Source organism: Macaca nemestrina, chromosome 8 (assembly GCF_043159975.1).
Source record: "Macaca nemestrina isolate mMacNem1 chromosome 8, mMacNem.hap1, whole genome shotgun sequence".
Lineage (NCBI taxonomy): Eukaryota > Metazoa > Chordata > Mammalia > Primates > Cercopithecidae > Macaca > Macaca nemestrina.
In genome coordinates, this window is record NC_092132.1 from 142,762,325 (window position 1) to 142,774,424 (window position 12,100).

At 42.9% G+C, this 12,100-nt stretch overlaps 1 protein-coding gene across 5 annotated transcripts in view; it reads right to left on the reverse strand.

Moving 5' to 3' along the window:
- Positions 1 to 12,100, reverse strand: part of PRAG1 (PEAK1 related, kinase-activating pseudokinase 1) — a 103,593-nt gene that overhangs the window by 84,297 nt on the left and 7,196 nt on the right. For 4 of the 5 annotated variants that reach the window (XM_071068638.1, XM_071068637.1, XM_071068636.1 and 1 more), the window contains 2 exons: positions 9,390 to 9,552; positions 3,213 to 3,572 (listed from right to left, as the gene is read on the reverse strand). The gene's annotated coding sequence lies outside the window, so the exon portion shown is untranslated. Of the gene's footprint in view, positions 1 to 3,212; positions 3,573 to 9,389; positions 9,553 to 11,132; positions 11,231 to 12,100 lie in introns of those variants that run through there. The other variant, XM_071068635.1, reaches the window with a different exon arrangement.

Consider the following 12,100-nt stretch of genomic DNA (forward strand, 5'->3'; position numbering starts at 1 on the left):
TGGAGTGCAGTGGCCTGATCTAGGCTCACTGCAACCTCCTCCTCCAGGGTTCAAACCATTCTTCTACCTCAGCCTCCTGAGTAACTGGGATTACAAGTGTATGCCACCACGCCTGGCTAATTTTCTATTTTTAGTAGAGACGGGGTTGCTCCATGTTGGCCAGGCTGGTCTCGAACTCCCGACCTCAGGTGATCCGCCCGCCCTGGCCTCCCAAAGTGCTGGGATTACAGGCATGAGCCACCGCACCCAGCCTACATTGATTCTCTAATGTTTACTTCTCTACCTTCTTTTATTGTTCATAACCATTTTACAGGTTTCTCTCTCGCTCTTGTCTCAACAATAAGAGCCCAGAGGTCAGAAATCCTGATTTACAACTCATTTTGTGTCCCTTTTAACCTGTAGAGGTGAGCTGCACGATGTGCCATGTATTAGTCTTTGACGTTTCCCTGTCAATCTTTGTCAAGACATTGAGTTCAAGTTGATCCTCTTGTCAAGTTCATTTCCTACTCGGATCACTTGTATTGCTGTCTGTGCACACGAGGACATTTGAGATAACTATGGAAGCTGGTTATTTCAGTATGAAGTTGCAGGAAAGGAGTTCAATGGATGATCATGTTGGTGGGTGAAAATGATGCGGTATATAGAACATTGACAGATTTCACGGAGGCATAGACTAAGAATTTCATTTTAACTTTGTGTGATAGAAGGGAAAATAAATATTTGTGTTGAACTGGAGCCATTTCTGGCTGAAGCAGCTGGTTATTACTCATTGCTAATTGATCCACTAGCTCTCTGGACTTTGTAGACTGTATGACGCTCACAGGCTCATCCTCCCACCGACAGCATTACTGACCTTCAGGGTGCCAATACAGCCTGGGTCCTCTGCCTTAGTCAGACTCACCACACACACCAGGCTCTCATCACCACTTTTCTGAGTCACGGGACCTTTTTTTTTTTTTTTTTTTTTTTGATGCAATTTCTATCATTACAGGCTCAGTGGTAAGCCAACAACAAGGTGATGGGTACCTAAAATAAGTGAATACAATCTTAGCCTCATTATAATGTTGGGTGTCGAGCTGATGGATGAGGTAATGGATATAGCCAGGAGACTGGACACTGTTGGTAGGAAGCAGTAAGGAACTGGAAGCTGTTTCACACAGAAAAGATGGCTGGAGATGGAGATGGACCTTGTATTTTCTTTTTGTGTGTGTGTGAGACGGAGTCTCGCTCTGTCGCCCAGGCTGGAGTGAGTGGCACCATCTTGGCTCACTGCAAGCTCCGCCCCCCGGGTTCCCGCCATTCTCCTGCCTCAGCCTCCCGAGTAGCTGGGGCTACAGGCGCCCGCCACCACGCCTGCCTACTTTCTTTGTATTTTTTAGTAGAGACGGGGTTTCACCGTGTTAGCCAGGATGGTGTCGATCTGCTGACCTCGTGATCCGCCCGCCTCGGCCTCCTAAAGTGCTGGGATTACAGGCGTGAGCCACCGCGCCCGGCCGGACCTTGTATTTTCATCCACACATGTGGAAGTGAGACTTAGTTTATATGAAAGCTAGAACTCGTAAGCGTAGGTTACAGAAAGGCTCAATGTGTTTAAAAATTGAAGGAGCTGTTCCTTATTACTGAAGGAACGCAGCGAGTGAGCTCCAGCTCTTCTAAGATTTAAAGATTTGAGTTCAGATAATTAATTGAGATATAATGGAAGAGATTCCTACATTGCATGTAACTAAAACTTAAACGCTCCCTAATGACACACGCAAATTAATCTGACTCCAAGGTTCTTTAAACCTGTGATGATTTCCAATTCATTTATGTCTTTCATGAGATATAGCAGCTGTAAACAAATAGAATTCCAGCTTCAGATGAATCAAGGTTTTATACAGGGGCAGGATTTGCGGGTCTGTGTATGGGAAGGGGAAAGTCTTGCACCCAATCAGTCTTGATGTCTTCATTCTAGGAATTCTTTCTGAAAAGATGGTAGCCATGCAGAAGACAATACAATACTAATTTTGTTCCTTCCTTCACATCCAGTGCACAACTCAATACATACACCAGGGTTTTAGGCATTCTGCAACCTTTAAAAGTTTGAAAAACATGCGTTGCTTTACACATGTCCAGGCATGTCTATGTACAATGACTGGGAGTAGAAAATAATTTGACTTTTAGGGAATGGTATTATTCTTGGGAGAAAAAGTACCATGTGTTGAGTTAATTTCACACACACTACCACAATCAAACTCTTAAATGATTCTATGAGATAAGCATTGTTATTCTAATTTTACAGTTGATACAGCTGGAAGAACAAGCAACTCACTTGTGTTTACACAACCATTAAGTTGTTGAGCCAGGATTTGAATCTAGGCCAAAGTGATGCTATATCCCTTTCTCGCAGGATCTTATAGCCCCTAATCATAAATCCTTCATATTTTGAAAGATAAAAGGCCATGTTTAGAGATGCCCGTGACTTCAGAGAGAAAAAAAAACCAGCTTGACTTTACAAGGGTGGAGTAGTCTTTGCTGAATGGATGAGAACTCTAGTCTTGTCAATGCACAGGCTAAATATCAGCTCTGCCCTCTAAGTAGCTGAATGCCTTTCAATAAATACCTTCACTTCTCTAGGTCTCTGTGTTCTTATTGGGAAAACGGAAGTGCTAACAGCACCTTCCTTACAGGACTGTTTTTATTTTTTATTTTTTTTATATTTTGAGACAGAGTCTCGCTCCATTGCCCAGGCTGGAGTGCAGTGGTGCAATTTTGGCTTACTGCAACCACCACCTCCCAGGTTGAAGTGATTCTCCTGACTCAGCCTACGAAGTAGTCGGGACTATAGGCGTGTGCCACCATGCCCAGCTCATTTTTATGTCTTTAGGAGAGACAGGGTTTCTCCATGTTGGCCAGGCTGGTCTCAAACTCCTGACCTCAGGTGATCTGCCCACCTCGGCCTCCCAAAGTGCTAGGATTATAGGTGTGAACCACTGCGCCACGCCAGGACTGTTTTTAATAGTAAATAAAATAATATGTGGAAAGCACCTAGCACCATATGAACACAGGAAGTAAGTTTTAGCTATTATGAAGAGTATATATTCTTTTTTATCTCTCTACACCGAAGGTTGCTGGTGGGCTCAAAAGATATTCCTGAAGAGTCAAGTTATGGGGAAGCATCCTAGGAAAGGAGAGGCAGGACAAGCAGACTATTCCTGGGAAGCTAGACTTACTGATAACAGTAGAACTCTCCATGGCTCCAACTGATGTCTTCGCCTGGGGTTATTCTCTATAGGTGACTCTGATAATCTCTCCATCTCTCCCGCAGCATTTAGCACAGGGCTCGAATGCTCGCTGTCTGATTAACACAGGTGTGCACAATGAGTGGTCTCAGGTGAGGGAAGAGAAAAAGCACAGAGCTTGCAAAAGGCAGAGATCTGCAGCTTATTCCCAATGCAAGACGGAGCTGATAAGCAAGCTGGCAGGAATGATGCGGTGCATTTTTCAGAGGATCTTGAGGTAAGGTACAGACAGCAATTCCAGGGCAAGTCAGCAGTATGTCTGGGCGGCACAAATGGCTTTCCAACATTCCCCTGTGGGGAGAATGCAGAGCATGCATTAATGACCGTATTTTGCAGAGAAGAAAACAGATTTAAGGCCCTAGGAAATCAGGGCATATGGCACTAGGAAAGGAGATGTTTAAATGATACAGTATACTTTGGAGATAGCTCAGTAGTTCAAGTCACTGGTGGATGCAATTTGAGATGCCTACTTCAATCTATTAAGACCTACATTCTCTTCTCTCTCTCTCTTTTTTTTTTTCTGATAGAGTCGGCTCTGTCACCCAGGCTGGAGTGCGGTGGCATGATCTCTGCTCACTGCAACCGCCGCCTCCCTGGCTCAAGCAATTCTCCTGCTTCAGCCTCCCGAGTAGCTGGGATTACAGGCGTGCACCACCACACCTGGTTAATTTTTGGATTTTTAGTAGAGATGGGGTCCTCACCATGTTAGCTAGGCTGTTCTCGAAGTCCTGACCTCAGGTGATCTGCCTGCCTTGGCCTTCCAAAGTGCTGGAATTACAGGTGTGAGCCACCGTTCCTGGCCCTCTTTTGCTTTTAACTCTCTCTTCTCACCCGTCAAGGCTTTTATTTCACTACTCCTCCCCTTCTGATGACAGTTAGGATTCAGTCATGCTGTTTCTGCTACCTGTCACTGGCTTTGAGTCCACATGAAACACGAGCTGGCACTTTTAGTGGCACAGCACTGCTCCGAAACTCCTGTGCTGACTTATTCTGGCACCCTCCCCCTATTTTTGGTTGGCTCTTCAAGGCAAATAAAAGACTCCTTTAAAATATATACATATATATATATTTTTTTTCTTTTTCTTTTTTCTTATATGCCACCAAAAGGCACAGTCCAGAAACAGAAAGAAGGAAACACAACTAACTCCACTTAATACACCCATGAAGAAAGTGCACCAACTGGAACAGAACACGGCTTCTCTTCTCGGGTGATCACCTCTCCATCACCTTCATGCACCAAGAAGCTTTAAATTGTTGTATATGTTTTCAACCTTCAAATAGGGCAAGTGAGGCCAGGCGTGGTGGCTCACGTCTGTAATCTCAACACTTTGGGAGGCTAAGGCGGGTGAATCACTTGAGCTCAGGGGTTCAAGACAAGCCTGGCTAACATGGCAAAACCATGTCTCTACTAAAAATACAAAAATTAGCCAGGTGTACTGGCGCATGCCTGTAATCCCGGCTACTAGGGACGCTGAGGCCGGAGAATCGCTTGAACCCGGGAGGCAGAGGTTACAGTGAGCGGAGATCACACCATTGCACTCCAGCCTGGGTGACAGAGAAAAAAAAAAAAAAAAGATAGAGTAAGTGTTTGATGAAGAAACAGCAGCACAAGCAAATCTTAGCAGAAGGGTCTAGAATTGCACAGAGAATAGGATTGTGCTCTGTTACTTCCAGTTGCTCAGTGCCCTTCCTTGTTGATTGGAGCTGCAGGAGAGCATGAGGGGTTGGTAATTCATAATTGCCATCTTTTCCGTGCTGAAACCATTTGCTAGAAATCATTGTCTCTCTTTGCAGACATTTGCATCATCCTACAGCATGTTTTCAGAGGTCACCTTTATTGAGGTATAATTCATATTCAGTAAATTTACCCTTTTAGATGTTACTGTTTTATAAATTTTGACAAACAAGCAGTCATGTAACCACCACCACAATCAAAATACAGAATATTCTCATAACCCCTAAAAAAATCCCTCACACCCCTTATAGGCAACCCCATCCTGCCATCACAAGTCCCTAGCAATTGCTGGCCTGATTTCTGTTCCTACAGTTTTGCTTTTTCCAAAAAGTTATGTAAGTAGAGTCATGCGGTGCGTAGTATTTTAAGTCTGGCTTCTTTCGCCTAGCATAATGCTTTTGAAATTTATCCAGTTGTTACAAGTAGTCATGCTTTGTTTCTTTTTATTGTTTTAATTTTAATTTTAATTTTTTTGAGACAGAGTTTTGCTCTTGTCGCCCAGGCTGGAGTGCAATGGTGCGATCTCGGCTCACTGCAACCTCCGCCTCCCAAGTTCAAGTGATTCTCCTGCCTCAGCCTCCTCATTAGCTGGGATTACAGGCACGTGCCACCACACCTGGCTAATTTTTGTATTTTTAGTAAAGACAGGGTTCACCGAGTTGGCCACGCTGGTCTTGAACTCCTGACCTTGAGTGATCCACCTGCCTTGGCCTCCCAAAGTGCTGGGATTACAGGCATGAGCCACCGCACCTGGCTCCTTTTTATTGTTACATGGTATTTTCTTCACGTGGATGAACCAAACTTGTTTATCCATTTGCCAACTGGTGGACAGTTGAGTTGTTCATGGGGTTTGGCAATTTAAAACAAAAATTTACTTTGAAAGTTTTTTTTTTGTTAAATTAAATCAACCTTGTTTTATCAAGCAACATATCAAAACTTACTCATGTTAAGAGTTAGCAATTGTGCTTTTAGTTTGATTTGAAATTAAAGAATTTTATTCTGCCCTTTCAGCTAATGCATTCATTCTAAAATATAATCATTACGAGGGCAGCCTTGTCCTAGATGTTCTAAAAGGTATCCCTCTTTCTGCACTTGTCATTCCAGGCCTGTGACTTTCCATGTGGAGAAGAGAACCCTGGTTCTTGTCCACATCTGAACCAGCAAAGCTGCTCTTAGCTGAAGGGCTCAGAAGAAAGCAGGACGATTGCCTGAGGTCCAGTAGTCCCTTTTGCAATAAAGCTATGATGTAAGTAATCATATGTAAAAGGTTTTTAAACTTTACCTATAGGAAATTGGGAGCCAAACTTTAATACATCAAACTTGACTTCATTTTAAAAATTGCCTACCTGAGAAGGGAGAAATCTCTATAAAGACATCAAAGTTCTAAGATCCATAAGTGCTGATTTATTATATAGTTAACATGCATCTAAAAATAAAGCTTGTCTTTTAGATACACTTGCCTCAGGCATAATAGTGTTGCAACATGCTACCGTATCACTGCTGCAAAACTATTGCTGTTGAAACTTATCTTTCTTTCTCTAACCTCTTTCTCTGCCCAGCAAAAAGGGAGGTGGAGGGAAAAAAAGAAGAAAATGGGAGTGGGGAGAGTGGAGAAGAAGGAAGCAGAAAGCCTGGGTAATGATACAGCACCTTTTATCTCAGAATCTCAAAAGCTGTTTTCTGGATCAGACTCATTGAACATTACTGGGTGGATAGGACATGGAAAACTAAGTAGGAACTGGAATGAGTTATGGTGGAAAGCCACAGGGTGATGGTTAATTTTATATGTCAGTTTGGCTGGACTGTGGGGCACGCAGGTATTTGGTCAAACGTCATCCTGGATGTTTCTTCTGTGAAGGTGTTTTTTGGATAAGATCAACATTTTTTTTTTTTCTTTTGAGACAGTCTCCTTCTGTTGCCCAGGCTGAAGTGAGTGGTGTGACCTCTGCTCACTGCAACCTCCACCTCCCGGGTTCAAGCAATTCTCCTACCTCAGCCTCCTAAGTAGCTGGGATTACAGGCGCTCGTCACCACGCCTGGCTGATTTTTGTATTTTTAGTAGAGATGGGGTTTCACCATATTGGCCAAGCTGGTCTCAAACTCCTGACCTCAAGGGCTCCACCCACCTTGGCCTCGCAAAGTGTCAGGATTACAGGAGTGAGCCACCGCGCCTGGCCTAGATCAACATTTAAATTGGCGGACTTTGAGTAGAGCAGATTACCCTCTGTAATGTGGGTAGGGCTCATCTAGTCAGTGAAAAGCCAGAATGGAATAAGAGACTGACATCTCCCAAGGCAAGATGGGAGTTCTGCCTTTGAACTTCAGCAGCAATTCTTCCCTCTGTCTCCAGCCTGCTAGCCTTCTCTGAAGATTTTGAGTTTACTAAGCCTCCATGATTGCATGAGTCAATTCGTCTCTCTTTCTTTTTCTCTCAGTATACACACACACACCCTTCCTAAGAAATCGCAGAACTTCTATATTTGAGAAAGTATTAAAGATAATTTATTCCAACCCTTAGCCATAAATTTCTTCTCTAGCATCTGCCTAAGCAAGCACTGAACTGCAGCTGAATATTTTCTGCCCAGTAAACCACTAGCTAAAGAAGCAGCTACTTTTATTTCTGGACAACTTTAATTGCTTCAAGTTCTTTTGCTTTGATTATTTGTTTGTTTGTTTGTTTGTTTTATCTGGCAAGCCCAATCTATTTCCCAATGTCTTCTATCCTTTGGCCCAAAATTGTGTCTGGGAGTCACATAGGCTGTTTGTACACAGGTGTACATTCCCCTTGTCCAGTTAATCTTAATTAACTAATTATGTTAATTTTTTTGAGATGGAGTTTCACTCTGTCACCCAGGCTGCTAGAATGTGGTGGCGTGATCTCAGTTTACTGCAATTTCTGCCTCCTGCATTCAAGCTATTCTCCTGCCTCAGCCTCATGAGTATTTGGGATTCCAGGCATGCACCACCACACCCAGCTGATTTTTGTATTTTTGGTAAAGAAGGGGTTTTGTCATTTTGCCCAGGCTTGTCTTGAACTCCTGACCTCAAGTGATCCACGCGCCTCAGCCTCCCAAAGTGCTGGGATTACAGGAGTGAGTCACAGCACCTGGCCAGTTAATCTGAATTTGAATAATCTATGTAGCAGAATAATTCTGGAATATTAACTAGTTTCGTTCACATGTTTAGGATGTCATAAAGCACCTAGGACAGTCATGCCTACTGCTCCACGGAAGGGAAGATGGCGGAACATAGAGAACGGAGTCGATTCTGGGTGCCTGGAGGGAGGAGGGACAGAGCAGAAACAGCACTGCATCAGAGGGAATTGCCCAGATGGCAATGGAGCACGGCACACATGGACTGTGCACCTGGTGACCAAGGCTAGGCAAGATGATGGGTCTCTCAGGGATGTGGCTTGGAAATGTGATATCCAAGGACTAGATGAACCCCAGCTCCCACAATGCTGTAGACAAAATGACGGAGCAAGAAAGAAAGAAGAAAACTGGAATTGACTGAGTTTAAATCTCTTCCACTGAATAGGGGGATGAGAGAAAATTTTAGTTGAGTTTATAGAAAAATCTAGCCAGTTACATGTCTTACATTTCTAGTGACATTTCTTCACTACTGAGAGTATAGAATGAGTTCCACAGTGGCTTTTATCCATCACTGAAAAGAAGCTAGAGAAAAACGACTCTTTGCTTTGAGAATAGTCCTGTCCCTGGAAGGGTCTGGATATAGAATGAGAAACCACGGTCTTGGGAAACACGCTGGGAATCACAGACAGGTACTTTTATTTTAAATTGGTTCCTCGTCTCCATTCTATCCTGTTACAAGTATTCCTTCAAAAGACGTTTATTAAGTGCTTGCTGTATTGGGGTTGCTCTTCTCAAGGAGTATCTTTGTGGTGTTCTCTGTATTTCCTGAATTTGAATGTTGGCCTGTCTTGCTAGGTTGGGGAAGTTCTCCTGGATAATATCCTGAAGAGTGTTTTCCAACTTGGTTCCATTCTCTGTGTCACTTTCAGGTATACCAATCAAACCTAGGTTTGGTCTTTTCATATAGTTCCATATTTCTTGGAGACTTTGTTCATTCCTTTTCGTTCTTTTTTCTCTAATCTTGTATTCATGCTTTATTCCATTAAGTTGATCTTCAATCTTTGATATCCTTTCTTCTGCTTGATCGATTTGGCTATTGATACTTATGTATTCCTCACCAGCTCTTGTGCTGTGTTTTTCAGCTCCATCAGGTCATTTATGTTCTTCTCTAAACTGGTTATTCTAGTTAGCAATTCCTCTAACCTTTTGCCAAGGTTCTTAGCTTCCTTGCATTAGGTTAGAGTATGCTCCTTTAGTTCGAAGTAGTTTGTTATTACCCACCTTCTGAAGCCTACTTCTGTCAATTCGTTAAATTTGTTCTCTGTCCAGTTTTTCTCCTTTGCTGGCAAGGAGTTGTGATCCTTTGGAGGAGAAGAGGCATTCTGGTTTGGAACGCAAACATTCTTGTTTGATTGGAAAATCAAAGACAAAGGAGCCTTGTTCCCTGGAAGAGAACATGAAATTGTGAGCAAATGCAATTAAATGACAACATTACATTAATTATAAAAATGTAAAAAGGTCTCATGTCTTTTTGCTATGCAGGCCTGCTTAAAGGCATTTATGATAATTTTTTTTTTTTTTTTTGAGATGAAGTCTCACTCTGTTACCCAGGCTGGAGTGCAATGGCACGATCTTGGCTCACTGCTACCTCCACCTCCCGGGTTCAAGTGATTCTTCTGCCTCAGCCTTCCAAGTAACTGGGATTACAGCCAGCTAATTTTCGTATTTTTAGTGGAGAAGGGGTTTCACCATGTTGGCCAGGCTGGTCTCAAACTCCTGACCTCAAATCATCCACCCACCTTGGCCTCCCAAAGTACTGGAATTACAAGCGTGAGCCAACACACCTGGCCGGGTTACCTTAATTTTTATCCTTAAAGGTAATCATTAGGTGAGACCCCGAAGGAGCTAGTCATGGTATGGAACTTACAGGGAGCCAAAATTTGTAATGGTTGGGAATCACCCTGTAAAATTTAAAATCACTGAGTTCACAGGCAGGCTTGGCTTTCTTGGTGATGAATGTGGTGGCATTTTTTGAGGACATTGTAAATGCATGTCACAGATAACATTTATTTATCTATCTGTCTATTTATTTGTTTATTTATTTATTTTTTAGACGGAGTCTTACTCTGTCACCCAGGCTGGAGTACAGTGGTGTGATCTTGGCTCAGTGCAACCTCTGCCTCCTGGGTTCAAGCAATTCTCATGCCTCAGCCTCTCGAGCAGCTGGAATTACAGGCACGTGCCACGACACCCAGCTAATTTTTGTGTTTTTAGTAGAGACGGGGTTTTACCATATTGCCCAGGTTGGTCTCAAACTCCTGGCCTCAAGTGATCCGCTCGCCTCAGACTCCCAAAGTACTGGGATTACAGGCATAAGCCACCATGTCTGGCTATTTAATTATTTTTATAGGGCTTTATTCTGTTACTCAGGCTAGAGTGCAGTGGTGCAATCATAGCTCACCACAGCCTCGAACTCCTGGGCTCAAGCAGTCCTCCCACCTGAGCCTACTAAGTAGCTGGGACCACAGTCGCGTGCAACCAAGCCTGGCTATGTATTTTTTACTTTTCGTAGATACGGTGTCTTGCCCAGGCTGATTTGGAACTCCTGGCCTCTCGCAATTCTCTCTCCTTAGCCTCCCACAATGCTGGGATTACAAGTGTCAGCGACCATGCCTGCCCACAGATGACATTATTAAGCAGTTATCCTGCTCTGTGCTTGACAGCTATTGTATTTAATCCCCACAACAACCCGATGACATAACTACAAGTGTTAATCTATATTATTGATAAGGCAGTCAAGGCATAGAAAGTTAAATGACATTGCCCAGTGTCACAAAACTAGTTAGGGACAGAGCAAGCATTCAAATCCTGATACTACCCAGATCAAAATTCTTTACCCACTATATGTTATTGCAGCCTGAAATGCAGAGAGGGTATTAAAAAAACACCAAAGAGCAAGAAACCCTTTCTTATACTCCTACAATTTTATTGAAACACAGCCATACAAATTTGTTTGCATATTACCTGTGGCTGCTTTCACACGACAATGGCACAGTTAAGTCATGGTGACAGAGACAGTGTGGTGTGCAAAGATGAAAATATTTGCCATCTGGCCCTTTCTAGAATAAGTTTGCTGACTTCTGACCTATCATAGGGAAAATGGTGACAGTAATAACTCACAAGTAATTTGACTAGGTAATGTTATTTTTAATCAGGAGTTACATTCTTATATAGCTATCTTTATGTTGGTTTCCCTAATATTAGATTTAAAAGATTTTATTTTTTATTCTTTTTATTTTTTTAACAGAGGCAGAGTCTCACTACATTGTACAGGCTGGTCTTGAACTCCTGGGCTCAAGCACTCCTCCCACCTCAGACTCCCAAAGTGCTGGGATTACAGGCATGATCCACCACGCTCAGCCCCAGTTAGAGACACCAGGCAGTCTTGCTAGACCTCTGTGACCCAGTTTATTATATTTGAACAAAAATTAGTCATCCTTACGTCTTCTTGAGTAGGGTCCTTCTGAATCTATTAACAGTGCCAATACCATGAGTAACAGCCTTCTCATGGATCTCTTTTTTGATAAGGCTGGGAATTAGTAGTGTGGCCTAATCACCTCTGAGAGAAGGACAGAAATAATTACCTTAAAACTTGGAATGTTATCTGGGTTTTGGAGTGACGAGGTAAGTGATTCTGCTGGGATTATCTCATTTGAATTAACGCCAGCCATGGCATGCCCAGAAAATTCCTCTCAAAAGCAAAGGGAAACATGCCAAGAAAGGCTGGCACAAGTGTTTACACTTTCAGTGTAATGTATATGCTGTCTATATACACATGTATCCACACATATGTACACATGCACACATATTTCAGGCACTCCAGCCTTCTCCCTGTTGAGATTTATTTTGTCATAACTCCTTTTTTGCTTCCAAGAGAGAGAGAGTTAGTCCTGTCCTCACTCTGTTCCTCTTCTCTTCCAGTCTGGGAGTGA